This window comes from Ictidomys tridecemlineatus, chromosome 7 (assembly GCF_052094955.1).
Source record: "Ictidomys tridecemlineatus isolate mIctTri1 chromosome 7, mIctTri1.hap1, whole genome shotgun sequence".
NCBI classification, from domain to species: Eukaryota; Metazoa; Chordata; class Mammalia; order Rodentia; family Sciuridae; genus Ictidomys; species Ictidomys tridecemlineatus.
Window position 1 is genome coordinate 175,588,554 of NC_135483.1, and position 19,396 is coordinate 175,607,949.

The following is a 19,396-nucleotide window of genomic DNA, read 5'->3' on the forward strand; positions in this document are numbered from 1 at the left end:
CCTCATCTCTCATGATTTCCCTTGATTGAAGCCATAATCACAACAGTGATGTCCTTGTCCTATGCTGCTTTCCCATATCTCCTTCCTCATCATTTATTCCATTAATAATAGAGTTCAAGGAGTGTCTTGACATAATGAGTGACAGAATGTCTCCAGTGGTGGAAAGGAATACATAGAACTCAGAGTTCAATGTTAAATAATATCCTTTCATTGTCCCATAGTGTCATTGTTCTTGCTAATCATCAGGTTGTTTTCAAGATTTCCCTAAAGATCAGCTTAGAGAATGCTATTGGCCAAAGATATAAACTTGAATCAAGTATTGAATAAGAAAATGAGGTCCTATTATAAGTCACTTATCTTCTCCTGATTCTAATTTTACTTCCTGGCCATGATCATCTATCTCATTACCTTTCTAAGTTATCTTGTGATCAGAACAGCTCACTTCATATCCCTGTGCCCATTTCCTCTTCTTTAAAGGAAGGGGTTGTTATGTCCAAATATGACTTTGTGAGTCTATGATTTACCATCCAACCTACTAAGAGGTTACAATATCCATACACTTGAGCTATTTCTTACATTCCTCCCAATTTTCCCAGCTCCCCATGCATATCTCTTCATTTGTGGCCACCAATACAGATATGTCTTACAGTATCAATGCTGTCTTGAGCTGTTATAATAAACACCACGGACTGGGTGACTGATACAACATTTATTTCTCCAAGTTATGGAAGTGGGGAAGTCCAAGATAAAGTTGCTGAGTTGGTTTCTGCTGAGGGAGTCTCTTCAGGGTCAACTGATGGACTCCTTGTTGCTGAATCCTCACAAGCAGAGAAAGAGATTGTGTCTCCCTTGTTTATTCTTGTAAAGGCACAAATCCCATTAATGAGGACTGTATTCTAATGACATAATTAACTCTCAAAGGCCTCACTTTCAAATGCCAAAACATTGAAGATTGACTTCAACATATGAATTTTTGGGAGATGCAACGATTCATTCCATAGAAAAGCCTTTGAAAAATATCCAGATAATAAGTTCACTATTATATTTCTATGAGGTAATCAAGATTTGTATCTTTACTCTTCTAAGGGAACCTATATTATGATAAATCTAAATTATTTTCAGTATTATGATGGTCAAGCAGATGACAGACACATGTTGATGTGTTTAACTGAACATGTTAAATAACACATTTTCTATTAACTCCATGAATCCTGGGATTCTTTGATATTTTAATGACTTTCAAAGTTTCAAGATCAAAATATAAACTTTTAAAAGTCAAACATTTTAATTGCATAAATAGACACTAGTAAAGAAATGGTTTTCATTACCTCAGTTAATTTAATATCCAGAAAGGATCTCCCCAAGAATATTTTGCTTTTGGTTAGTGTTATTTTTTTTCCATGTACATGATTAAGTTTTAATTTTTTAAGTGCTAAGGAGGAGTGAATGAACATAAATATATTAAATCTATGTTGCTTTTACATTTATTAATCAGTGTCTGCTCAACTTTTTAATGGACATTTTTGGTTTATAGTAGAAACTTGTAAAACAATATCAGTTCTGTGGACATAGTAGTCTTTTCAAAAAAAAATAAGCAAAAGTGATTTTTGTAGTAAAACCTGATCCTGTTGTGTATCTGCTCTGTAATATTTTCTTAAACCAACTTTTGTGTCCCATCTAGCTTTTTCTACAGCTTGGCTTATCCAAAAAGAAAGCAAATTTTCACTAAAAAGGAAAGAGACAGTTCTCTTTTTGCATATCTATACATTTATAAATAAGTTAGTGAGGTTACTTTTGGCTATGATTATACCTGGCCTGAAGTCTGAATCAAGAAAATGTTTGCTAATTTATTTTTCAAATAACCTCTCAGGTTTCTTTCCCTAGTTCTACATTGTTAACTTTGCAAAGTGTTTAATCACGTTATAGTTAATGCACAAATTAACCATAATTAAAGAAAAATAATATTTGCCAAACACCCCAAAATGGATGCTATTCTGTATATGATCACAAAGAAGTTCTTAGAATTTTTCTTGAACTCCTGCCAAACAGTCAATGAAAGTAATTATTTAGAAACCATGTATTGTCTTCTCAGGTTTGTAGAGGGATCGATGAATATTCAAAGCTTCAGCAAGAAGTTTCTAGGAGTTGAGAGAGTATCTTGAACATATTGAGTCGTCATCTTTCAACATTTTAATAGTCCATCTCTTTCTTGCCTGATCAGTTTCTTCTCAGTACAACCCTGTTCCCTCTCCTTTGCTTCACCCAAACCCTATTCCCTCTCCTTTGCTGCACCTAAGTTTTCTTGGCACCTAAACTTACCGAGCCCCTCCTCACCTCTAAAAAATATGCCCTGAGGCCCAAGACATCTGGCAGTTTCTCCTCTTGGTCCTGCCCTTGACTGAATCACAATTTTCCACATTCCCAGTTTATGGGTCTCAAAGAATGTTCTAAGACATTTAATACTATGATTCATCAATGGAGAGGGCCCATAAACAGAGCTTCTGTAATTATTGAATCTCACAAAACACTATTTATAAAAAATGAAGATAGTGCAAAATTTAAACTAATCATATTTGATGATGAGCAATAACCAAATAATAAAAAGATGTGTGGTGGTATTTATGTATTTTCTTCAGAAGGAAGATTATTAATGTATATGGATAGACTGACATTTTCCCTTTTGATATCCCATAAAGGAAACAAACACTGGTTGGCATATCTTTGCTTCTGATGTCTTAGAGTATCATTTAAGACAAACATCCTTGAATATAATTTTATTCACATCCATCATTTGAATATTTAAATTGCTTATATAGGCTCCAAGAATATACAACAGAGACATACCCATCTTTAATAAATGAATAATAAGTGACAAACTGGATATCCATATGTAGAAGAATGAACTAGACCCCTATGTTTTTACCACAAACAAAAATCAATTCAAAATTTATCAAAAAATGTAATTTAAAATCCTAATATAAGACCCAAAACTATAAAACTACTAAAAGAAAACAAAAGAGGAGCACTTCAGGATATTGGGATGGGCAAAGATTTTTTTAAAAAATAAGACCTCAAAAACACAGAGGGTGAAAGCAAAAATAGACAAATGGGATTATATCAAAATAAAAAAAGCTTCCTTCACAGTAAATGAAACAATCAACAGAGTACAGAGAACAGAATGGGAGAAAATATTTGTAAACTATTCATGTAACAAAGAATTATTATCCAGAATATATAAGGAATTCAAACAACTCAAGAGCAAGTAATAACAATAACAATAATCTGATTTCAAAATGGACAAATGATCTTAATGGACATTTCTCAAGATAAGACATTAATCAAGTATTTGAGGAAATGCTCAATATCACTAATCATTAGGGAAATACAAATCAAAACCACAGTGAAATATCATCATACCTTATTTAGAATGACTTCAAAAGAACAAAAAAATATTGGCAAAGTCTAAAGAAAAGGGAAGTTATATATATTGTTGATGGGGATGTAAATTAGTAAGTTATAATGGAAAATAATATGTAGTTTTTTCAGAGAACTAAAATATAGAACTACCAAATTATCCAGCAATTCTACTGCTGAGTACATGTCCACTGGAAAGGAAATAGGGATGGCAAAGAGATATTTCCATTCACAGGTTTGTTGTAACACTATTTGCAATAGCCAAGACATGGAATCAACTTAGATGTCTATTACAAATGAAAGCATAACAAAAATATGGTATATAAATATTCAATGTAATATTAGTTGGCAGTAAAAAAGAATAAAATTCTGTCATTCGTGGAAACATGGATGAATCTGGAGGACATTATATTAAGTGAAATAAGCCATACACAGAAATACAAATACCACATGTTCACACTTATATGTGGAAGCTAAATAAGTTGATCCATAAAAGTAGAGACTAGAATACTGGTTACCATAGGGTGGGAATGGTAGGGAAGAGGAAGTTAGGGAAAGCTGCTTATTGGGTATTAAAATATAGTCAGAGAAGAGGAATAAGGTCTACTGGTCTATAGCATAATAGGGTTCTATTAAAAATAACTTATAATATATTATAAAATAGTAAAAAGAAAGGACTTGAACTATTTCCAACACAAATAATAAATGTTTGTGGTGATAGATAATGCTAAATTACCCTAATTTAATCAGCACATATTGTATGCATGTATCAAAATATCACAAAGTACTCCCAAAACATGTACAACTATTATGTGTTAATTTAAAAAATTACAGATGCAATGAATATGTTGATAGTATGCTACTTACCAAAGGAATATGGCAAAAAGGAGATATCATATCCTAGCAACTGATAATGTAGAACTCAGTGAAAAACTGGCAGCAACAATTTAAATTTTTTAGTAAGGAAAAAAAATCAAAAGCTTTATAAAATTAGAGAAATATTTTTGGTTCAATGAATCTAACTATTAAGTATTATATACAGTGTGTTTAAAAACACATTGTTAACATGTTTGTTTTAAATACGTGTTTGTATTATAATGTTTGTTTTATCATAACTGTTATCCATATTATAATGCATATTGATCATTTCTGGATTTCCATGATGAGCCTAACTTACTTTTAAAATAAAACCAATTTATAAACAATTGATAGTACAATATGCAATTTGTGGAATGATGAAATTTTTCATTACATACTTTTTAAAATATTTGCTTACTTTGTTGAAAGTACTGCCATTAACAAACTTTTGTGTTTGATGTATATTTTCCCCAAAATTGTATTAACAGGTATTATCACAATGCAAGGTATTGATATTTATTTTAGCTGATATATGCATGCTGACTATATATTCTCTTTATGCAGTCTTTTTGGGTAAACATTGATAAAGAAAATTGTTTGTCTAGTCAAATACTGAAAGAAAATAAAACAATTGTGATAATTTATTGTTGTCTATTAGATAGAATGAGAAAGTATGAGAGGTTGCTTCATACAGCTTAATGTGACTTTGCTAAATGAATACTTTTAGACAAATGAAATTACTACTTGTCTTACTGCATTTACTTATCACTCCATTTAGGAACTTCTCAGCACACTGGAGAAGATGTTATGCATTACGCTGAAAATATGATGATAATGGTAAATGTTTTCTGTCTCTATTACTTCTTTTCAGAATATTTTTTCTAAATATTGTCATCATGTCTTTTGCATTATAACAGAATTACTGCTTGAAAGCATGAATCAGCAATAGTATTTACTACTGACTCCAAAAGTAATTTTAATTGTGTCTTAATATTATTACATTTAAACATAAACTTGTCTTCTACTATTTGCTGTGAAATGTTAGCCACTGCCATATATATTTATATAAACATTTACATATATATACAATGTTACCAAAATTTTTCTTACTTTTATTTTCTTGTACTACCAAACATAATTAGTATTCTACTGTCTTTTTCCAGGTTAGTATGATGCTGACATTTAAAAAAATCCCAAAGTAAATATTTCTAAAGGAAATATGACCTCTTCCATTTACACTTACACGTACTTTCCCCTGAAGTGTTTATGTTTTTTGAAAGAAAATAATTGTGCTCCATTTTAAATAGAAGGAGAAAGTAAAAATAAATTTTTTAAAGAAGTATTTAACATGTTTTTAAAATACATATTTAGCACAGCATTTCACTGAAGTCAAAAAATAACAATGACAGCAAACTATTAATTACAGTCAAAAGACAGACTATAAAGGTATTATATTCTAAAATAATAAGCAACAAAGAGATTTTTAGGTAGTTGGCATATTTCATGCATGTGTGCAAAGTATTATGCATTCTGATAAACTCACCTGCCTGTTTTCTAAATATGGTTAAAATGAAGAATGGAAATCCACTACTAATGTGAAATTGGCACTTTGATTTTTTTAATCACATAAATAAAATGAACATAGCTGGTGAGTAAAAATAATTTCAAATATTTAAATAGGGACTGTGGCTCTTTCTGTCTCTCAGTACACAATGACTAATTGTGCTGGCAAGAACAACACCTCCAATATTGGAGGGCACAAATTCTGCAAAGATACTGAGGCTGGTTCCCTCTCCCATGGCCCTCACTGTACATTAATCAGAAGTGTTTGCTATGCAAATCTTGTCATACAAAGCAATTATGGCTGTTCCTAAACTGACCTCATGTTTATTTATTACCTCAGTGTTTTGCTCCCAAACCTTATCTGATCTTTCCCAACACACACGATTTTTATATTGCTTCTTAAAGCCATACAATGGTTATTTGTTATTTATTTGTGCCTAGTAAAAATGAAGGAATGGTGGGAATCAATCCACAGTGCAGTGCTTAGAGTCTGGATAATATTCTAGTGACTGTTCATGCAAAGTATTTTCACCCTGGGGTCTTTGTTAGGATGAAGAGGCCCTTCTAATAGCTGGAGGCCATGATACCTTGTTGGATCTTATTCTGCAACATTAGCTGATAACTAATAGGGACTGTTAGCTATAGGACAGGAGGTGGGGATGGAGGAGGCATAGTTTTATGGCAGGGTAGTTGAAATTAAAATGCACCAAAAAATTAATTGCTAAGCATTTACATATTTTCTCAACTTTACCTGCCTTTGGCATGTGCAACTCACATAGAGGAACTGCATTTATAAAAAGAAACACTTTGAGAGCATAAATCCACAGGCAGTAATAGTATTAGTGCTCTTTAACTGGGCAATATTGTATGGCCACAGGAATTCTTATTTTGTGACTTCTGGTTGAGCAACAGTGGCATCCAGTGGCCAGATGATTGTTTCTATGATGAAAGTATAACCCGAAGTTCATACTATGAGAACAAAATACTCCAGATGTATTTAGCCTAAGCAAAGAAATTTGCTAGGAATAGCAAATCAAATGCTTCTGTTTCCAAAGCAACCCTGGATCAAATCTAGGTCATGAGATCTGGCTCCGATGACTACTGAATACTCTCAATCTCTCCTACACTCCTTAATAACATCAATATAATTGACTTTAACTGTCTACCTATTAGCTGTCTACTGTGTATATTCATGTTGAATTCATTAGCTATAGCCTTGTTATGCTAGAAAAAGTTCTTCAGCAAACTGGACATTGATCCTATGAAAAATATCCCACAAAACAAAAAAAGTTATAAAACAGCAGCTGATAGCAAGTGCTTAATACTCACTTTGTACAAAAGCGTTCTGATGGCCCCATGTGTTTAATATGACTCCTAATCATTATACATAATCCATAGGAAGTACATTTGTAAACAGGTTGGTATTGTGGTGATATACTAAACAATCCTGGACCTAAAACATTTTTGACCCAGCCCTTTGTGCTTACTTGCAAGCACAATAAATCCTCTGAACTTGATGTTATCTACCTCTCAAGCATTTACAAGGCTTGGGTGTGACTAATAATAAGCTTTCAGCACAATTTTTGGTTCAGAGTATGACTCGATAACTAAGTGACAAGAAACACGAGTTTTGCATGTCGACTTCCTGAGTTCAGGTCCCTACTCTGGCACTTTTCAGCTGTGTGAACTAGGTTAAGTGAGTTTCATACTCTGAGCTTCAGTTTTCTCATATGTAAACAGTTTAAAACAGAGCCTAAGCTCCTAGGATTATAATACATTTTAGATGAAACAGCACATTCAAAACTTTAAAACTGCCTGGTATATAGAAAACATTCAATAAATATTAGCCTCTGTTCAAAGTAACAGTCTGTATACAAAGGAGAGTTTACTAACTGCATCATTACATAATTTTTTTCCTAGCTCTGATTATACTTTCCCTGAACTAGTCCCTGTCTATGTCATCTATATGATTAATGACATATATTTTTCAAGTGAGAAAAACATGATGAGAAATACAGGGTATGGAGATGGAATTTAATCAAAGCAAAATAGTAGCATCTAAGCAGAACCAAAAGAGGTGGGGAGAACTCTGATTCAGAAAAGAGAAAGTGAGGGGGAAGGAAAAGCAACAGCCTAGGAGAAAAAGTGGAAAAGTGCAAAATACATCAGAGAAAGAGAGAGGGAGGGAGGGAGGGAGGGAGGAAAGGGAAAGAGAAGGGGAGAGAGAGAAAAAAATTAAAATATTGAAGAGGGAAATAGGCTGATATCTATTTTCTCAAAAGGAATTTCGTACTCAATTTTGTTAAGTAAGAAAAATCCGATCACCACCTACACTAGTGCTGAGGCCTGTTTCATCAGGTGTAGCAGCAGTAATTCAGAACAGACAGGAACTTATATGTAACATCATTGACACCACGTCCTGTTTCCTTCCTGCTGCCTGAAGATTGCCTTTCAGAGAATGTGGAGGGCCTCACAGTGGGTGAAGGTTTCCACATTCCACTATGCTGGGTAAGGTGCTCTGGTGTTAGCTGCTGACCTCCACCTGATGAGGCTTTGAGTGCCCACTCTTTCTCATTCTTCCTCTGCTTCCATCTTCAGATTGGATTAATCCTGTTTTCCTCTAGGATACTGCAATGAAACAAATGTTAAAAAGGACTAACTTTTAGAATGATTATTAAAAGCGTTCCCAGTGCTGGGTGATTTTTAGCCTTGGTTCCAATCCAAGCCATGGCTAGAAGCATGTTTGGCTGTAATAAAAGCCAGTGACAGTGGAGACCAGCAGAACTGAGAGGAGTCTCATTTCTAGAATCAAGTACAAGAATAAACAAACTGGAGTATAGTCCAGGGACAGGTGAACATGGACCAGTGGACCAAGGTGCGGGGTCCAAAAAGCGGAGACAATTCAATGAGAGTCATTGGCATTGTGAGACTCAGTCCAGAAAGCAAAGGATAAAGAATCCTCTGGGCCAAAAATCAAGGGGACGTTCCTGGTCATGTTCAATAACTTGTCAAGTAAAAACTCAATATGGCTTGGCAGAAACTAGACTAAGGAAGCCTAGTGTCCCAGCAGGACTAAGAAGTCCTCTTTCCCCTCAACTTTACAACTCTGTATTGTTCCATTGCTGGAAACCCACCATTATTAAGACATCCTTCATGTTACCCAAATCTGTTTATCTTTTTCTATTAAATATAAATATCTTCAATAATTGAAAACATTAAATCAATAATTCCTGAATATGAATTTATTATATCACATGCTTTTCAATATATCTATAAAGAGGAGGGATTATTAAAATAGGTGGGAGTTGCTGAACAAAGGAAAAACAGCGACACATGCCTGTAATCCCAGTGGCTCAAGAGGCTGAGGCAGGAGGATTGCAAGTTCAAAGTCAGCAATTTAGTGATTCAGCAATTTAGTGAGGCCCTATCTCAAAATTTAAGATAATAATAATATCATTAAAAAGGAAAAACGGCTGAGGATGTGGTTCAGTGGTTAAGTGTCCCTGGGTTCAATTTCTGGTACCACAAAAAAAAAAAAAAAAGAAAGAAAAAAAGAAAAAAAAAAAGAAAAGAAAAGAAAAACAAGGAATTATGATCATTTCACGAAAACACCATTTTTCTCTTTCAAAGCATGTTTTCAAAGCTACACAGCACATAATCAGGCAACTGCCTAAGAACATGTTCAACTTGGCCAGTGTTTTTTACTTGAATATAGACTCAATTTTTCTTAGAAAAGCTCTCATAGATGTGCATTAAGTACTGGTTCTACACTGCTAAGGCTGTCAATATAGAGCAGAGTGAGAAATTGAGATGATAAAATGATCCCTGGCTGACAGTTTACAACTGAAGGAATCTGTTTGTCTACATTACCTGTGAAGAAGACAGTCACCAATAGTGGCTACTCTTTTACCTAACAGAGATAGTAGTACAAAAACTTTCTAAAATGCATACTGTTATTGTCTTTATTTTTCATTTTATCTTCAGTTGTAGGAAATAATGCAAGCTTAAGACAATGCCACAAAGAATTTAATGTAAAAATTTGCTCTATGGCCACTAAGCTTTTTTAAAAACAACACTGCACAAATCACTCAGGATGGGGGTGCTGCTTCTGGGCCTTTCTGTACAATGAAACCTTATGCCAGGCAACAAAGAAGTAAGCGATTGTCTAAATAAACAGGCACTTCCCTTTGTAGTCCTTCTTGTAAGAAAAGTGGTTGTTATTAAGTATGCACTGTATTGAGTAGAGCAATTCAATTGGAGAGAGCTTGATGGTAAGGGAATTTTTTTAAAAACACAAGATTCTTGACTACTTAGAAATAGAACATATTTTCAAGAGCATCTTGATAACAGGTTGCATGTGGGCTGTCAGCTTGCTTTATTCTATTAAAGCCTTCGTGATTCAGCATTCTTGGAAGAAAAATGGGATGCAAAAATCCTCGATAAATATTTTCAAAACACAAGAAGCATATTTGTTACACAGGAACAAATTCTGCTGTCTTTTTGTGGAAAGAACAGGCAAGAGAGAGACTATACTTAAAATTATGAGTCTGCATCTTCCTTTTTCTCCTCTATTCCCAAACAGCACAGTCAGAAGCCTTGACGTGTGATTTGTTTCCCTGAACACTCTCATTACTAGAGAGGATCTACAATGGATACAGTGTTGATATCAGATTTATTTTCAGGATTTAAGAGATGATGTCAGAACAAGTGGCAGGGCCACATGGGGCAACAAGTGGGCTATGAAGTCAGCTTGTCCTCATAGCACCTATTGTCATTTCATGTATAAAACAATGGCCTGCCTATTTCAGAACAAGAGTGTGCATATGTGTGTTTGTGTGTTTGCTATTTTATTAATGTATGAAATACTGCCAACATAGTGACAGCTTTTTGGACTAAAATGAAAAAAAATATATAGATAAACATAAACATATACACATATCTATAGATAATATATCATATTTGCATATATGTAGATATCTACATATCTTATGCAAATAGGACTATGACAGCTACGTGTGGCTGAAACAATATTGGTAAGGACTCTTTATGCTGTGATATTATCATTCATTTTAAAAATATCCTTATACATAATAGGGGAAATGGACCCTTATATTAAGGTAGATACCTCAAAAGATTTGTATCATAAATGGATATTCTTTGACAGTGTTCCTTTGAGAGATTATTTCTTAGGATAGGTATAAAGATCCTGATTATTAAGAGAAGTAAAAGGAATACTGATTTAATGTTGGTACTTGGTATTTGCTACTGAGGAAGCTGTCTTTAGTCCCTGATAATAAATTATATTTCAAAAATGACAGGTCCTAATTGGAGGAATCTTGGACTGAAGACAACATCCTGATGCAACTGGAAACCATATTGTCAAAAAATAATTTATTTCTTAACTTGACATTCAGTATCAACCTTTAGATAAGTACACTATTATATGTCACACACACATAGATGGTCAGATATAGAGATAGCTACAAAGATAGATAAATAGATACAGAGAAAATTTCTTAGGCCTTTCAAACTGCTAAAACAAAACACAAAAACCAGGTATTTTAGAAATAACAGAAATTTATTTCTCACAGTTAAGCAGGCTGAGAATTTCAAGTTCAAGGTGCTGGATGATTAATGTCCGGTGAGGAGCCATTTGTGGTTCATAGATGGCCCCTTCTTGTTGCAACCTCACCTGGTGGAAGGGACAAGGCAGTTCCCTGGCACCTTTTTTATAAGGGCATTGATCCTATTTATGAGAGCCTCATGACCTCATCATTCCCTAAAGGACCTACCTTTTAATACAATCACATTGAGTATTAAGTTATAGCATATAAATTTTAGGGTGAACACAAACATTCAGGCCACAACTCACCTGTGACAACATAATCTCTGTGCTTGTTTTTTAAACAAATTATCACATGGATTTTATTGAGACTCCACCATCATAATTTTGAGACTATGATATTTATAATTTATTGCCACTGATGATCATTTATCCTAGGCATCTGCTATGCTAGGTGCTTTATTAAACTGCCACACAGGACACACATAATAGGGCTAACATCTGGAGCATTGCACAATTATGCACAACTATGATTTCCAATGGATAACTATTTATGACATGTAAATGCTATGTTATGCCTGACTAACTTGGTTGGTTAATATAAGGATCATAAAACTAATCTATGATTCTGCCAAAAACAAATTATTGGAGGCTTATATGTAACAAGTACCACAATCATCAAGATCAGCCCATTCAGTTTTCCATAAAGGACACTTTTCCCATGGCCAGACATCTGCGGGATGAAAGAGGCTATCCCTCAGAGAAAGATTCTAGAACTGGTTCAAAATATTGCTAAGCGGGGTTGAAGGAGGAGATATGGGGGAGCCTCTCTTTGGGTGTCAACTACACCAAAATTACTGACTTTCAGAACATGTAAATATGTTCATTGCTTGATTTCTTGGTTGACAACATAGTAAGCTAAATTCATAATGTTGGCAAAGTTTCTGTATATAAACAGCTTAAGACTGAAATGACTTTGCATAAATGAACACTTTATATAACAGCTCTTCTCAGTTGCCTAACTGAAAGAGAAACAGCCATATGAACTGTCTTGGGGTTCCAGGTGTTGCTGTCTTCCTAAATAGCAGCAACAGATGTAGCCAATGGCCCTTTTGGCTCTTAAGAGCTGGTGTGTAATGAGTCTGGAGAGGTAGAACAGGGAAGAAGTTTGCACACTCAGCAAGCACACACCCAGAAAACAGGTGCCTCACCTTAAGCTTTCCACAATGTGAATTATAAATGTTGTCTCGAATTTGGCTATTTCACCACTTAAAGTCATCAAAAATGCCCAAAGAGGGCAATTTCTTTGATGTCTCTAACTACTCAATTCAGTAGAAAATTTTTATTCAAATTTTTGAAATATTTTTGATTATGTAGTCTGAGTTTTTTTACACTTTACTTTACAAATCCAAGTGGATTTTATTTTCATTTAGAGCTACAGAATCTTCAGTTAATTACAACCAAGAGAAAGTGTTAAGGTCTTAACTGAAGTTAGAACAGTGACACAGTTTTCCCTTATTCAGTGAAAAATAGTCTTTCAAGTCTTCTGCTCCAAAACCAGCCCAATCCAAATTAAATGCCCCCCAAACTAATCAACCAACAAACTAACCAAAAAACAATCCACCCAGTGTTGTTCCACACACACAAAGCTACCACCACACACATCAAATGTCCCCAACCAACCAACCAACTAACCAATCAAATAACTTCATACTCCGTCCCCCACTGCCAAAGAAACTTTTAAAAGTTCTTGGAATTAATAAAATAAGGAACCAGATGACCTTCCAAGGGTAGTAGTGAATCGATATGCAAGCATGACCAACACAACTAGCTATTTTAATTTAACATTAGACAACCAATAGAAAAAAAAAGGTTACAATATAAAAATGTATGCTACTAGGAATTGTTATTTCCTTTATTTAGTTTGATCCTCATACATAGTAATTAATATGAAATTTAACTTTATTTCATATTAATTATCTGGTAAGGAACCTGAAATCTTCATTATGACTGATTTATTATTGATCCCCATAAGGCACTAGAAAGCTTCAAGATATTCTTGTACATCAGTTTTCATAATCTATAAAATCCAGATAGACCCAGAATGAATAAATTAACATTTATAATTTTTGCTTCCTGCTTGAGTAAAAAGGATAAGATATAAAATGCAGAGATTATTAAATAAAAACATTAAAAAAGTTATATTTGTAATTTAATAAGCTTAGTTTCTAACATGTCTCTCAATATTAATATCAATAAATATCTGAAATAGACTCAAAAAATAAAACAGCAATGGTAATGACTACTCCATTCTGTATTCTTTCTCTTTAACAGCCATATAACAATCCTATGGCTCCTCATCTAAACCTTATAAATAGATTATCCAAATCTAACAAATTTGTGATTCAAAACAACAGTCACGTACACTACTCAAAGAGGATAATTTATTAGTGGTTACCCTCACTAAAATATGAGAAACAAGTGAAATTAATTGGAATTCATTTCCATATGAAGCACATTTAAAATAATAATACACATACATTTACATGTGTGCATATTTCACACAAGGTCAACACTGCTAGAAGCTTGTACTCTATCTCCTTAAAGTAGAACATTTGTGGGGAAGGGGTTGGGAGTGGGGGTGGTGACCAACCTCTGGGAATTAGCACTGAAATGTTTTCTATTTGCCACACAAAAGCCAACATACATCTTTTAAAACTCATCATTAGGCGTTTACTTTGCTAACCATCAACCTGATACATTTTATTCCTTTGCCTTTCCCCTTTTCTTTCTTTCTTCTTTAATAAAAAAAAACTTATCTGTGTCATTGTACAACCAAATATTTAAACATTTTTATACTCCCATGTTGCTTTTAAAAAGAATGCTGTGGAATGATAATAGGAATACCAGCAGCAATAACAAGACCCTGGTCATTTTCTTTTTTCTTTGAAACTGTTACCTTGGATGTTGAATCCCTCCATAATTTCTGATAGTTTCAGAGGTGGGAATGGTGGCATATCAAGGAGAAATTAAATTTCATCATTTTGGCTTTAACACGCACACTATAAAAGTGACAGCTTGGTGCACTGTAGCTGACAGTTCCCATTAACTAGAAGCTAATGTTGCAGAGTCAGTCCAAACACAGAGTCACGGCCTCTGGCTACAGGAAGGTCCCCTTCATACTAGGATTCTCACACCCCCCTGGGGAGGGGCAAGCTATAAATATTTTCTGCTCCTTCCACTTTCAAAGCTACGTAGTGAATATTTACACATTGGGATCCTTTGCCTTCTCAGGATCTTCGTGTAAAAGCACCAAGAAAACACTGGCACTTTTTATTAGTCTGAACAGGTGACTCAAGCCAGCGCTCCTTTCCCCAGGGCAAAAAACAAACAGGTAACAGGCCTTAAGCTTAGATCTTGAGTCAATATTAAAACAATGGATAAAAGACTAAGAAGCTTGTTTTGAACATTTTGTAAGGCTATTTATTTTGGTAAATTCGTGGTAGAATAAACAAGTTCCAGGAAAAATCAGCTATGTCACGAATAAACAACATGTTAGGAGACAGATGTAGCACAAGGAATACTTTGAATGAGGCTTCAAAAATAAAATAAATGCTAAATTGACTTGCTGGAAGTTTTAGGTACAGAATATGATCCAAAACAAAAAAAAAAAAAAAAAAAAGAAAGAAAAACAAAAAAGAAAAAAAAGCACACATTCATTTTTGGAATATGTTTATGTTCAATTAACAAGATTATCTGAGTACTAGTTGTTGACCATTGGTGCCATGAATTAGGTCTGTTATGTGTATGTGGTGGGGTAGGCAATTGGTACAAAGAACTTGTCATTACAAAGAGCTCAGTCTGGTTGTTTTTCTGTTCTTAGGTATAATGGTTGAGGAAATGCTGAATTCGCAAATCCTCCTGAAGAGGTCACAAAACAGAAATTAAACAGAGAAACAAGGAGCCCCAACTGCTAAATGCCAGTCCTAGTAATGCCAATAATCCAGTGTGCAAGCTTGAATGAGTTATTAACTCTGTGTACCTCAGTTTACTTCTTTACAAAATGGGAAAAACAATAGAACCCAGTTTGTCTGAGAACTAAATGAATTAATATTTGTTATGTGCTTAAAACAGTTTAAATGGTGAAATTATGACATATTTAATAATGTTATTTACAAAAGGTACAGGCATATGATAAACAAAAGATAGCTCTCAATCTCATGGAGTCCATTGGCCATGCAGGAGAAAATAAATCAGTAATTTAAAATTTTCCAAAAATATGGACAATTGCAAAGTCTGAACTATGCTAAAGTGACTCTCAGAACACAAAGAATGGATTTACCCTGCTAAAATAAGCTGAGAAGGGTGGGTTGTGGTGCATTAAAAGGCTTCATAGAGAAGGTTAGAACTTAAGAAGACACTTGAAGGATGAAGATGAATTCCTAGACAACAACAGAGGACTGGTCTGACAACATAAAGAAGAAGAGCCAGCATTTGCCACCATTATGTGTGAAATACTTTCAAATTTGAGTCTTGGGAGATGGTTGATAGGGGGGGACAGTCAAGTACCCTGGCTGGAGTGAGGATGGAAATGCAGATTGGCAGCACATCATGACTGACCCTGGGTGAAGAAGGCTGGGCTTGACCTAAAGGATACAGGTGAATGTAAAGGTTTATAAACTAATCTTCACATTTAATAAAGGTTATAGAAATGCAGGATTGAGAATGGATTAGAAGGGAGTGAAAACAGAGATCCAGCCAATAGTCAGTTGTTATCATAGCCAAGGGTAATGGCATAATCAAGGAAAAGACACCAAAGAGATTAAATAGAATCTATAAAACCAATTTGATAGGGTGGGAGAAGAGTACAGGAGGTGAAAATTTAAAATTGAAACGCCAGGTTCTGGCTTTGAGACACCCACTGATGAAACATTCTAAGAGAGAATATAAGGGAAAGCAACAGTTCTATAGAAATATGATAAGTCTGACTTTCATTTGAAGTCAGTGTCCCGATTAAATGCTTAGAGTTAGAAAAGAATTCTTCTCTGGAATTAGTGTTCAGAACCCAGTCCATGAGGAACAAAATCTACCAAATCATGCGATGTCCTTTATGAATATAACACAGAGAATCCCACTTACATATATGATTATAATGGACTAATTAAAGTCATCATAATAACTATAGTAGAAGGGAAATCAGTAGAGCAAGTGGATTAATGGGAGGGAAAAGAGGAAGGAAGGTGAAGGAACTTGGGGACAAAACTGTTGGAGTTATGTACAAATGTGGCATAGTGAAACCCATTATAATTTATAATTATATTGTACCACTACAAAAAAAAGGTATATAGAATTAAAAAATAAGACCTAGTGCAGGCATCATCCACTTCAGGAATCTTTCTGGAAATCACAGATTGGTTTAAATCTAACCAAATGTTTGACCTAATCAATGAGCTTAAAATCATTTGGATATTAGATAAACATTTCCCCAATCCCTGTCTAGGTAACTAGCAAAGGAGTGAATCGAATAAAATGGCCCAAGTGCAGCCTTCAAGGGTCAAGATACAGTTAAAAATCCATTGCATTTACTGTGAGCCTTGCTAAATATCAAAAGGTTTCAAGAGATCTCTTCAAAGTTCCTTCCCACAACTCAATATAAACACAAGATTCAAAGGACACTTGATATTTCACTGTGAAATGGATTTCTTTTTATTTGAATTCCCAGTCTTTCCTTTTTCAAAATCATATTTAAATAAATAAAAATTATACTGGCGATTTTCATGAAAAACACCCAAAATACATAATAAATTTCAATATGTTTCAAGGTAAAATGTTAACCCTCCAAATTGGAAAAATAGCACTAATTCTGAAACATGTTTTCACCTCTATTTGCAACATAAACTTATGTGTACACATATGGGAATTATCTGTGAATATATAGGATTATATATGTGCATATTGATATAATTCTTTGGTTAAAAATATAAAAATCATGTTCCAGAAAATGTTTCCAATTTGTATTCAGGAGATTTGATAATGCCAGTTTAATAGACACATTTCATTATTACTACCTGCATAACTCCCTCTACAAGACAGTTGAATTGATATAAAAATAAATAAAAGACAATGCTTGCTCTCTTCAAGTCTGTATTTTAGATGGAAATTCAAATATATTTTCTTACTATACGAACAAGAATATCAGATGGAATTAATGAAACTAATCAAATCCATTTCATGTTTGTTAAGATGGTCCCAACAAGAGTATAACTAATACTTCTAGCTCTTTTCCTTGCAGGGATGGGTTATGTGTTTCTGTTTCATGTGATTTAACAACTATTATAAACCCTGATGCTGTAGGTTAGATTGAATCCAGTAAATCTGCTATTGGCTAGATATTGGGTTCAACCCTGAAATTTAAAAGATTAATAAGACAAAGGTTTGTTCCAAAGAAGCTGTTTCTCAAATATGTATTTCATTGCATACCAGTCTTATAACCCAAGGACTACTTAGGCACTTGCCATTAAATCTTTATATCTTTCCTTTTGTGTTTTCTATTTCCTTTACAACATTTTCTGATAATTACACCCACATGATATATAACTTAGATGATTTTTGTCACCATATATATCCACTGACTTCATAAAGTGATCTTTAAAATGAATAATAATATTTAATAATAATATTAAAATTTGAATTCATGTTAGTTTATGTTTAAATCTATACTTACTTCAATAATTTGGAAATATGCAAGATTGCTGATATAATGTATTCAGAGATATGGTATTATGATCATAAACATACCTATGGTCTGGAACCTGGCAAATTATTTACGCCTACACAAAGTAGTTTATGAAATGTTTTTCTCATATATGTGTTATTATGTAATTTAATCTAATTTAAAACAATTTGTAAATAATTTCCAAAAAGAAACCAGCTAAACTGTTATGTAGATGTCCTACAATATTTTCATCTGCACATACAGCTTTAGATGAATTATATTTCATTTGTTTCTATACCTTATCATTATGTTTGTAAGCATACTATTTATTTGTGATTATAAAGAATAATTCCAAATTCAAAGAAAATCTTTGTCTTAAAAATAGATTCTTACCTTGTGTCATATACTTGATAAACTTGATAATTTAAAATCTTTAAAATAAAAGGCTACCATTTCTTCCTTCTTACACAACACACAAAAATTCCCCCCAAAACGCAACTTAATTTAAAACAGAACAAAAGACAAAAGCTGTTTGGATACTCTGACCTGGTGAATTGCTAAAAATAGTTTCGTGGTCAAACTACTTTGACTTAATAATAGCTCTCTCTCTCTCTCTCTCTCTCTCTCTCTCTCTCTCTCTCTCTCTTTCTCTCTCTCTCTCTCGGATTGTTGCTGAGAGTTTATGGAAAGTATAAAGTTGTTCATTTTCAACAGATTCTTTTTGTTCTTAAAGGAAAATATAAAAAATATTGTAAATAATACATGTTTCTTGAAACAAAAAATAATTTTGGGAGGCATATCTTTCTTTGTTCTTGTTTTTTTTAAGCATTTGCTTCTTCATAAAAAAATCCTATATAAAATAAAACATGAATTTTGTAATATCATTGAGAAGACTGCTGCCACTATTTGCAAAACATGTAAGTTTCAAAGCTGTTTTTTCCCCTCACTTCATCCATGACATTGAATGCTTTAATTAGCATTTCCACTACACAGGAAAGCACTATAGCCAACACTATGCTTATAAATGGTCAGCTTGTATTTTTTAAGGCACACACATACAAATCAGAAATAGTCCATTTTAATGAGGAGTCCATAAAAATTAAAAAATCTGGTCCTACATTCTTCAAGAATAAAAATACAACCTAGCCAACTCATTAGCATTGTAATCTAATTTGAAATTACTTTATCAGTGCAATAACACATTCAATAGAGCTTTTGTCTTATTGATGAAAAGGGAATCCACTTGGTTAGGGAGTACATAACATTTTTTAATTAAATTTGTG